Here is a 10,487-nt window from a genome sequence, read left to right as displayed (position 1 = left end):
CCCCGGGACGGGGAGGCCGGCGGCGTCGGCGGGGCCTCTTCCAGGCGGCAAGGACTGGCGTGGCGCTGCCGGGCCCTTATATAGGCCAGGCCCTCACCTCCCGACGGGAGCGGATTAAGACCCACCCCCACCGCCCTGCCCGCTCCACGCCCAGACCCACCCTGCGGCCTCGGGTCTCCTTCTCCCTAGCCGGCCTCCATTCCTGGGGTTTTGTTAGAACCAGGCCCAGCTGCGGCGTGATGTGGGGACGCTGGCATTGCTGTGAGTCTGGGTCCACGGACGAAGGCGTGCTGGGCGCGGGTGCATGCGTGCCCCAGACCCCAGAGGACAATGGAGAAGGGACTGCGGTGCAGCATCCCCCTGTCCCCCTAGGGGCGGCTTTCTCACTTTCCCTCTCACCGTCTCTGTCTCTCTCTGGGGAGCGTATGTGCATAGCAAAAGCAAAACCGTGTTTACCACGTGTGTCCACGCCTGAAGCGCTGCCCGCTGTATGTGCCAACCACAACTTGGCTAACCCACCCGTGGGGTCTTCGGTTCAGGGCTGGACCCGCCATTAGGGCACTTCTGGTAAAAGCGGGACGCAGGGACACACTCGCCGTCGCTGTCCCCTTGGGAGGCCAAGACAAGCCCATCACAAGTTCAAGGCCGGCATAGGCAACACAGCACTGTCTAAACGATTAAATATAAAACGCAATGAAGGGGGGCCAGAAGTGGTGTCAGGGTTAAGGCACTGGACACGCCCACATGGGAAACCATGGTTCGAGTCCGGAACCTGGTGGTTTGCTTCCTCACTTTCCCTCTTTCTCACTGTCTCTCTACTCAAATTTCTAAAATAAGTGAATAACTAAAATTAAATAAATAAATCTTTAAAAACAGCGAAGAGTGAGAGTGTTTCCAAGGTAGTCACCAGGAAGCACCGAAGCGGAGACCTTGATCTTAGAGGCGGCCCTGGAGAGGGGAGGCCGAGGCTGAAAATGGCGGCGAGCAGCTCCAGCTCGGCCGGGAGGGAGGGCGGCCATGCCATTTGTTATGCTAACCAGCCGCTCTCCCCTTCCAGGCTAAACCCCATTCCTCCCTCCACGGAGAGCACCCAGATCACCTTTGCTAGAAGGAGCTTAAGAGATTCAAATGAGGCACCTAGCAGGGGACTTGACAAATCTGTGAAAAAATGGAATTCAAGTGCAACCTACGTTCCCAACCATTTCCTGAAATCCACGCAGAGTTTATTCATAACGATATTTCCCGAAACTTTTGGAGGGCTCTACGAAGGAGTTTGGCAAAGGGCGCACTGCCCCTACTGCCACTGCTCCCCGAGGGCCACGGTCCCCAGGGGGGACCCTGTTGGCAGTGTATGCGGCGTGGGGAGCCCCTCGGCGACCCAGCCCCGGCCCCTCCCTGCCCCCCAGGGCCTCCTGCTGTCAGATTTCTCCTCCGCCGTGGGTCTGCTGCTATTGCGGATTTTAGAACCATCGCTCTGCACTAGCTCCCTGCTCAGGCCTCGGTCAGGCGGCGGCAGAGGAGCGCCCCAGGACCCCCTCCCCGCGTGCCCACACCGGGCCGCCCCGTGGCTGGCGCTGTGTCTGTTCCCAGGGTTAGTTTGCACGTGTGCGGCCTGCCCCACGGAGCTGGACGCCGCCCTAACAAGGTTTGGATTTTTCTCTTTTTTTCCCCTGTAGGGCGCGTGCGCTAGTCAGAGAGACAGAGGTGGGGGAGGGAAGTGAGAAGTCACCCCTGGGGGGGGCGGGGGGGGCACATGAGGGTCCCCTCTCCATTCTCTCAGGACGCCGAGGCTGCGGGCACAGGCACCCAGCCTGACCCCCGAGCTGCTGGTAGGACAGGAACGTGCAGCCAGCCCGTGGGACTCACGCGCCCACCACCGGGCCACCAAGCCGGCCTGTTAGCGGTGTTTTCTACAAATCCTTGTGAATGTTCCAAATGTGACCTGCCCAGGACAGACGCAAGAGCTGAGATCGGATCATCTGCCAGGAGAAATAGGTGCCCCTCCAACCGTCCTGATTCCTGCCTACCCGACGCCCCCTGCACCCCACCCCTGGATTCCCTCTTTCTCCTCCTGCCTCGTCAGGGAGGTCCTCAGCCCGCAGGCCTCTGGCCCTGTCCCTCTCCCCTCAAATCTTTCCTCTCACGTGCCCAAAGCCATTACCTAGGGGACACCCCTCATCACCCCACGCGGTCCTCTGGACGCCCATGTCCCCCCAGCCAGTCTGTGTGTCTGATGACCTGGCTCAGAGTTCCCGTGACATTTTTAACATGGATCGCGTCACAAGTTTGCGTGGCCCTGCCAGGGCCACGCTGATCTCCGTCTCGTCCCACTTTTAGTATATGTGCTGCTGAAGTGAAGTAAATAATTAAAGAATTATTGTATTTAACTTTATTTATTGTTATTTTTCAGGTTGACCGAATAGAGAGAGAAGGAAAGTGACAAAGCAAGCTGCCAAGTCTGGGACTCGAACCAAGGTCGAATGTGTGGGAGTCTACCAAGACACCAGCCAGCCCCTCTCAGCGATGCTAATGGCTTCTCCACCTGCTCCTCCAGAACTCCGGGGAAAAGCATCGTCTCACCCGAAGGACCCAGCCCGGGCCTGGCACGTCATACAGACCCAACCCCTGTTCCTCGGTGTGAGAATGTTGCCAGTGCCATTGAATTTAAGTGACAGTGAACAGAGCCAGCAGGTGTCATGCGGCTCAGGCACTGCACTCCCACGTGTGCGTCCCAGACCTGGCATCTTGATTTCCTCATTTTCCTTCTCTCCGTCTTTCTCTGGCGAGTGCACATGCCGTAGAGCAAATTCTAAAATAACAGTAAATCGAATAATTATTTAAGATGTTTTATTAAAAATACAGACAGGGGCTGGCAGATGGCGTGGTGGTTAAGGGTGCTGGACTCCTACATGGTAGACTGGTTAGAGTCCTAGGCCTGGCAGCTTGCTTTCTCATTTGTCCGCTCTCTCTCCCTCTCTCTCTCTTCCCCCCTTCCTCTCTGTCCCTCTCTTGCCAAATTAAAATAAGGAAAAAATAAAGTTCAATAAAATAATTCATTTTTAAACATAAATATATAATAAAGGCGATACAGAACCAGCAGATGGGGTAATGGTTGCATCGCTGGGTGCCCATGTAGTCAATCATGGTTCAAGTCCCAGACCTGGCAGTATAAACCCACACCAGGCACATGTGTGTGTGTGTGTGTGTGTGTGTGCCCAGAATCCCGAGGGAATATTGCAGAAGAGATTGTGGCATGGCCATCCCCCTCTGGGGGGAGATTTTTTTGTTTTCTGCCTCTCTCTGTCTCTCCAACAAGCACAAATGCCATATAGCAAAAATCTCTCTCGGAGACAGCAGGTGGCTTGGTGGGTAAAGTGCTGGAATTCCCACATGGCAGACGGCAGTTCGAGTCCCAAACCTGGCAACTTGCTTTCTCACTCTCCCTCTCTCTCTGTCTTTCTCTGGTAAACTCATGTGAAAATAATAAATAAGTAAATAAATAAATACACACCATAACTATTTTTTTTTAATCTCTCTCTAAAAAAAGTAAAATAAAATAGGGGTCGGCAGGTGGCGTGGTGGTTAAGGGTACTGGACTCCCATGTGGCCGACCATGTTTTTTTTTTTTTAATTTTATTTATTCATCCATTTTTTTTTCTTAATTTGACCAGAGCGAGACGAGAGAGAGAGAGGGAGAGAGAGAAAGCAAGCCACCAGTCCGAGACTCAAACCATGGTTGGCCATGTGGGAGTGTCCAGCACCTTAGCTACCACCACACCACCTGCTGGGCCCCCAACCATGGTTTGATTGCCAGATCTGGTGGCTTGCTTTCTCACTTTCTCTCTCTCTCTCTCTCTCGCTCGCTCTCGCTCTGTCCCTCTCTGGTCAAATGACAATAAATAGATATCAGGAGATGGCATAATGGTAATGTTGCTGGACTCCCATTTAGTCAACCATGGGTCAATTCCTGGACCCGGCAGCTTAAAACTCACGCCAGGCTCATGTGTGTGCATGCCCAAACTCCTGGGAGGAGAACTTCTGAGAAGGGATTGTTACATGCCCAAACTCCCCTGAGGGGTGATTTCTCACTTTCTGTCTCCGTCTCTCTGGTGAGTGCATGAGCCCTATAGCAAAATAAATCTCTCTCCAAATTACAATAAATAAATGAAGTTAAATAAAATAATTATTTAAATAAATTCATTAAAACAAAGACTGTATTCGAAAGCAACCAATTTGAAACCTAAAAGCCCCAATGTATATTTCAAGGGCTGGAAAACTTGGGGTGAGGCCGCCGTACACCTGGCTCTCCTGAGGCGGAAACCATACACTGCTCGGCCGGCCCTGCTGTCATTGGGAACCTAACACAATTGTACTGCCAAATCAGGGTACTGACAGGTCACACACCAACATGCGTCCTAACTTAGCGCCCTACTCTTAAAGGGCTTTTTGGTTTGAATCATGACAAAGGAATCCAAAATCGCAGATGACTTAGAACGGGAGACGTGAGGGCGCGTAGTGGGGCCGCCATCTGCACCACACAGAAGCTTCGCCTACACATTCTCGGCGGAACCAGAGCCCGAAGGTCGGCCCTTGCAAATCGTGGCTGTTACCATGATAATCAGCCGCCCGTCTCCGCCCTCCAGGCCCTCCAGGCCCTCCAGGCCCTCCACGCCCAGGCCTCAGAATTCCCGGGCTGGTCTTCCATTCCCAAAATAACAAGGGGTTTGTAAGGATCCCAGCCAGTTTTGAAATCCTTTCTGTAAAACGCTCACTCCCGTAATCCCACCGATCAGGCAGGCAGTCTTGCTTGTCCCCACCCTTGTGCTGGGCGGGTGATAATCCTATTTAGGATAGCGAGGGAAATTAGCATCTTATCTAGGCTTTCTGCTGAGGGTTGAGGATGTGGAGGGAAAGCTGGGGGTGGCGGTGGAGTTCTTCCAGACTAGATGAAGTGCTTCTCAAGAGCAGCGGGTGCTTCAGTCCCCTTACTGTGTGCAGGCATTGCGGGTGCTGTGTTCCGCTGCACCGTGACCAGGACACCCAGCGCTCCCCCAGTGAATGTGCGCCTCTCCAGAGGGAAGAAGAACAGACAGGTGGCATGGTGGTTAAGGGCACTGGACTCCCACATGGCCGACGGTGGTTCAAGTCCCGGACCTGATGGTTTGCTTTCTCATTTTCTCTCTCTTTCACTCTGTCCCTCTCTGGTCAAATTAAAATAAATCAATAAAGATTAAAAACAAAAAAACAAAAAAAACAGTGTTCAAGGACAAACACTCCCTCTGGGCCTAGCCGTGCCCCTTCCCTCCACCTCCATCTTAATGACACCAGAGTGCTGGGTGATCAGACCCACACCCACCCTGGTCCTTGTCCCCATTCACCAAGGATTAGAAGCGCGGGCAAATGCAGAGGATAGAAATCAAGCTTTATTAGAAAGGAAGCTTCAGGCACAGTGGAAGGGCCCAAAGGGTTGTGCACAGCGTCGTATTTTGTGGTCTGAGTGGGGCTGGCTTTCTGATAAGGAAGTGGGCCCTCGTTCCGGGTCTATGGCGGGGTGCGTGGTTCGTTCCCAAAGCGCCTGCACTTACTAGAATGTGGTTAGTAAGCAGAAGCCTCCTAGAGCAGCCGGCTTTTGGCTGTGACAGCTTAGCCATTGTGCCTCGCTGTCAGGACTAGGGCACCCACACACGCACACGCACGCACACGCACACACACACCCACACACGCACGCACACTTTCTCCGGAGCTCAGGTGCCAGCACGTCCATTTTGTTATCCATAAAGAGTAAAAGAGTAGGCGCGTGTTTGTTAACCCGGGCAAATTCAACCGTGTGCTTTAGAAACTGTAGGGACGAGGGCAGGGGTCCAGACACTCCTGTTCACAGGGTTGCTGGGAATGAACAGTCCAAGCAGTATTATCTTTCTACAAAATAAATGTTTTATTGGGACCAGCAGTTGGCGTAATGGCTATGTCACTGGACTCCCATGTAGTCAACCAGGTTCAAGTCCCGGACCCGGTGGCTTAAACTCATGCTGGGCGCGTGTGCGTGTGTGCCCAAGATCCCGAGAGGAGAATGGAGGAGAAGAGATTGTGGCGTGGCCATCCCCCCTGGGGCATGATTTCTTGCTTTTTATCTCTCTCTCTCTCTTTCCAGTGAGTACACACGCCCTATAGCAAAAACCTCTCAAAAAAAAAGTTTCATTTTACAGCAGTTTGAATTTACAGCAAGAAAAAATGCGAGGTAGTCCAGAAAGTTCGGCCTGCCATGCCACTCCCTGTGACGGCGAACCAGCGCGGACCAGCCACAGTGCCTCGGGACCTCTTGGGCTTTCACCCACTGTCCTCCGATTCGAATTCTGCCCAGGAGGCGCTTTGACAGCTTTTCAGGTGTTCTCACAAAGTGTCTCAACTCGATTTTGGTGTTTTCCCTTTTTTATTTTTTTCTGCCAGAGGGCGTATGCGCCTGCCAGAAAGACAGAGAGAAGGGGAGGAAGAAAGCCTCCTGCCTGAGGCCTGGTCCACCGGGAGCCCTTCTCCTCCAGCTCTCCCTCCTTCGGGATCTCGGGCAGCCCACACGTGCATTTCCCAAGCTGCCAAGGCTGGGACTCGAACCATGCAGTTGGGCATATGGGATCCAGCACCCTAACTGCCAGGCCAGGGAGGTGGCCTGATGCGAGTCTTATGACCACCCTGAGGGGAGTTATGGTGGGGAGGAGGGCCCTAGGGGAAAAGCACCAAGCGCCTTTTCCATCGGGAGATTTCAGGGTCTGACCTTGACTCCTCTGAGTCTTGACCTTGGCCCTCCTGAGGCGCTGGCCTGCCCAGCCCAGCCTTAGCAAGAGACCACATGTCATCGGTCCTTGTTGCCGGATGCCTCGGTGAGACCGGCCTGGACATCCCTTGTGTGGGAGGCCGCGGCTTGCCCCTCAGGCCAGCTGGCACTGACCGCCCTGGCCAGGGCTGGCCCCGCAGTCCCGGCTGCCCTGCTGCGGCCTCAATCCCAGCGGCCTTTGCTGCCTTCGGAGCCGGACACGATTCCTCTCCTTGGCCCCGGTCCTGAACAGTTCTTACTGGCTTTGTTTTCTGTTCCAGTTTTGGTGTCGGGCGTGTGTGCTCACCAGAGAGACAGGGAGAGGGGACGGAGCCTCGCCACCCTGGGAGAGCGGCCACGCCACACCCCTTGTCCGCCGTTTCTCCACTGGAGTGTGGACACACGTGCTCCCGTGTTATTCGAGCACCAGCTGGGACTCGCAGCTGCGGGCCGGCTACGTGGGGGCTGGTCTTCACCGCCAGGCCGTGGGGCGGCCGGGCAGCGGCATGCTTGGGAGGCTCTGCTTCCACCAAATAAGGGGACTTCTGACTCGTTCTCACGTTGTCTGTAGCCCGAGTGTTTTCACGACGATGTAAAACACGCGTTTCCCTGTCCTCACTCATGACACAGCGCGCACGTGCAGCGACAGCCAGACACCGCCCCGCGGGCTGGCCCGCCCCGGCCCCTCGCGCACGCCCGGCCCCTGGGCTCTGCTGTGTGACCGGGAAGGGAGTTGAACTTCGGTTACCATGTGGGCTCCGGCGTCTTGACCAGTTGCCATGGAGACAGCCCTATCACAAAGGTATACCAGGCCCGCGGGTCCCCACGGAAATTTCTGTCGAAAGGACAAGGAATGACGAGGCCAGCCAGGCACGGTGGGCGTGAGGGGCATGTGTAGGTAGATGCTGGACACCTGGACGTGGCTCCTGAAGGCTTTGTATTAAGAGAAAGTTGCGGGACCAGCAGTTGGCATAATGGCTATGTCGATGGACTCCCACGTAGTCGACTACAGTTCGAGTCCTGGACCCGGTGGCTTAAACTCACGCTGGGCGCTTGTGCATGCGTGCTCAAGATCCTGAGGGGAGAATGGAGGAGAAGGGATTAGGGTGTGGCCATCCCCCCTGGGGGGTGATTTCTCGCTTTCTATCTCTCTGTCTCTCTCTGTCTGGTGAGCACACGCGCCCTATAGCGAAAACCTAAAAAAAAATGTAAAGAAGAGAAAGTTTTGCTATACGGTGTGTGCTGCACTTGCCAGAGAGACAGACAGTGAGAAAGAGATAGACAGTGGGAGGGGAAGAGAAATTACCCCCGGGGAAACGGCCACACACCCCTCCGTTTCCTCCCAGGATTTGGGCATTCACACACGTACCCAGTGTGAGTTTCAAGCCGCCTGGCCCAGGACTCAAACCGTGCTTGACTACATGAGAGTACAGCAATGTAGCCATAGAGCCATCTGCTGGTCCCAAGCATTTTCTCTTTATTATTTGATTATTATTTTTTAATTTGATACAGGACACGTACGCTCACTGGAGAGTGACAGAGAGAGAGAGAGAATGAGAAAGCAAAGCAAGCCACAGCCTGGGACTTGAACCATGGTGGGCCACAGTGGAGTCCAGGGCTTTAACCATCACACTGCCTGCTGGCCCCTCTTAAAGCTTTTTTTTTTAAAAAAAAAAAAAGAAGAAGAAGAAAGAATTATTTATGGGGGACCAGCGGTTGGCGTAACAGCTATGTTGCTGGACTCCCATGTAGTCGACTGCGATTCGAGTCCCGGACCCAGTGGCTTAAACTCACATGGGGTCCATGTGTGTGTGTACCCAAGATCCCGTGAGGAGAATAGAGGAGAAGGGATTGTGGCGTGGCCATCCCCCTGGAGGGTGATTTCTCGCTTTCTGTCTCTCTGTCTCTGTCTTTCTGGCGAGTGAATACACTTTATAGCAAAAACCTTTCCTCCTCAAAAAAAAAAAAAAAAAAAAAAAAAAACCCCCAACCCAGAATTACTTATGGGCAGGCAGGGGCGTGGTGGTGAAGAGCACTGGACCCACGTGGCTGGCTGAAGGTTGGGTCTCGGACCTGGCAGCTTATTTTCTCGCTTTCTCTCTCTCAGTCTTGCTCTGTCCTGCTCTGGTCAAATTAAAATAGGTAAATGAATACATAAATAAAGTTAAATAAAATAGTCTTGCTCTGTCCTGCTCTGGTCAAATTAAAATAGGTAAATGAATACATAAATAAAGTTAAATAAAATAAATATTTTTTAAAAAAGAATTATTTATTTCGGGCCCAAGATTCCTGGGAGAATGGCGTAGGGCCCCAGTGTAGCCATGCCCCAGGGTGGTGATTCCTCACTCCCCTCTCATTGTCTCTGTCTGTCTCTCTCCTTAGTGAGCATGCTGCCATAAGGCAAAAATCTCTTAATAAAATAATTATTTATTTAATTGTATTTATTTAAATTTTTGACCAGAGAGAGAGAGACAGAAAGAAAGCCATCAGGTCCAGGACTTGAACCATGGTCGGTCATGTGGGAGTCCAGCACCTCAACCACCACACCACCTGCCGGCCCTGTCCCAAAGGCTTTTTTTTTTTTTTTTTAGAGGTTTTTGCTATAGGGCGCGTGCGCGGCACTCGCCAGACAGACAGACAGAGAGACAGAGACAGAAAGCGAGAAATCGCCCCCCCGGGGGGCGGGGGGAAGTGGTCACGCCACAATCCCTTCTCCTCCATTCTCCTCTCGGGATCTTGGGCATGCACGCACACGCGCCCGGCATGAGTTTTAAGCCCCCGGGTCTGGGATGAAGACCGTGGTCGACTACATGGGAGTCCAACGGTATAGCCATTACGCTAACTGCTGGTTCCCCTGTCCTGAAGGCTTTTGAGGAGAGACTTGAAGGAGGCTGGAGGATGGTTGGAGGAATGAAGCACATGAGGCGTGAAGCTGCCCAGTCATGACCCTGTTCCAAAAAGGGCCTAGGGGAACCAGCAGTTAGCATAATGGCTATGTCGCTGGACTCCCACGTAGTTGACAGCGGTTCGAGTCCCAGACCCGGTGGCTTAAAACTCACGACAGGCATGTGCGCGTGCGTGCTCCAGATCACGGAATGGAGAAGAAGGGATTGCGGCGTGGCCATCCCCCCGGGGGGTGATTTCTTGTTCTCTGTCTCTCTGTCTCTCTCTGTCTGTCTGGCGAGCGCAAACGCCCTATAGTGAAAAAACCTCTCCAAAAAAACAAAAAAGGGCCTAGGGCGAGGGAGCACCTGTGGGTTCACCACATCGGTGATCCCTGTAAATTTGCTCCCAGGTGTGTGAACTGGACAGAGAGGAAAGGGAGAAAGCACCTCTGGGGCAGGATGGGGGATGGCCATGGCACAATGCCCTCTCCTCCACTGTCCCCTCCAGATCTTGGGCTCACATGCACACGTTCAAGTGCTTTTCAGGCGCTGGGTCTGGGACTCAAACTGTGGTTGGCCATGTGGGAGTCCAGCGTCCTGTTATGTGACTGCTATGCCATCTGCTGGCTTTGCCCCACGGGTTGTCTTCTGTTTTTCTTTGTTTTTAAGAGGTATTTTTTGCTATGGGACATGTACGCTTGCCCGAGAGACAGACAGAAAGTGAGAAATTGCCCCCCCAGGGGATGGGATGGCCACACTGTAATCTCTTCTCCATTTTCCTCTCCGGATCTCTC

The sequence above is a fragment of the Tupaia chinensis genome, unplaced genomic scaffold (genome assembly GCF_000334495.1).
Source record: "Tupaia chinensis unplaced genomic scaffold, TupChi_1.0 Scaffold000131_1, whole genome shotgun sequence".
Classification (NCBI taxonomy): Eukaryota; Metazoa; Chordata; class Mammalia; order Scandentia; family Tupaiidae; genus Tupaia; species Tupaia belangeri.
Note: the sequence above shows the minus strand (reverse complement) of the source record.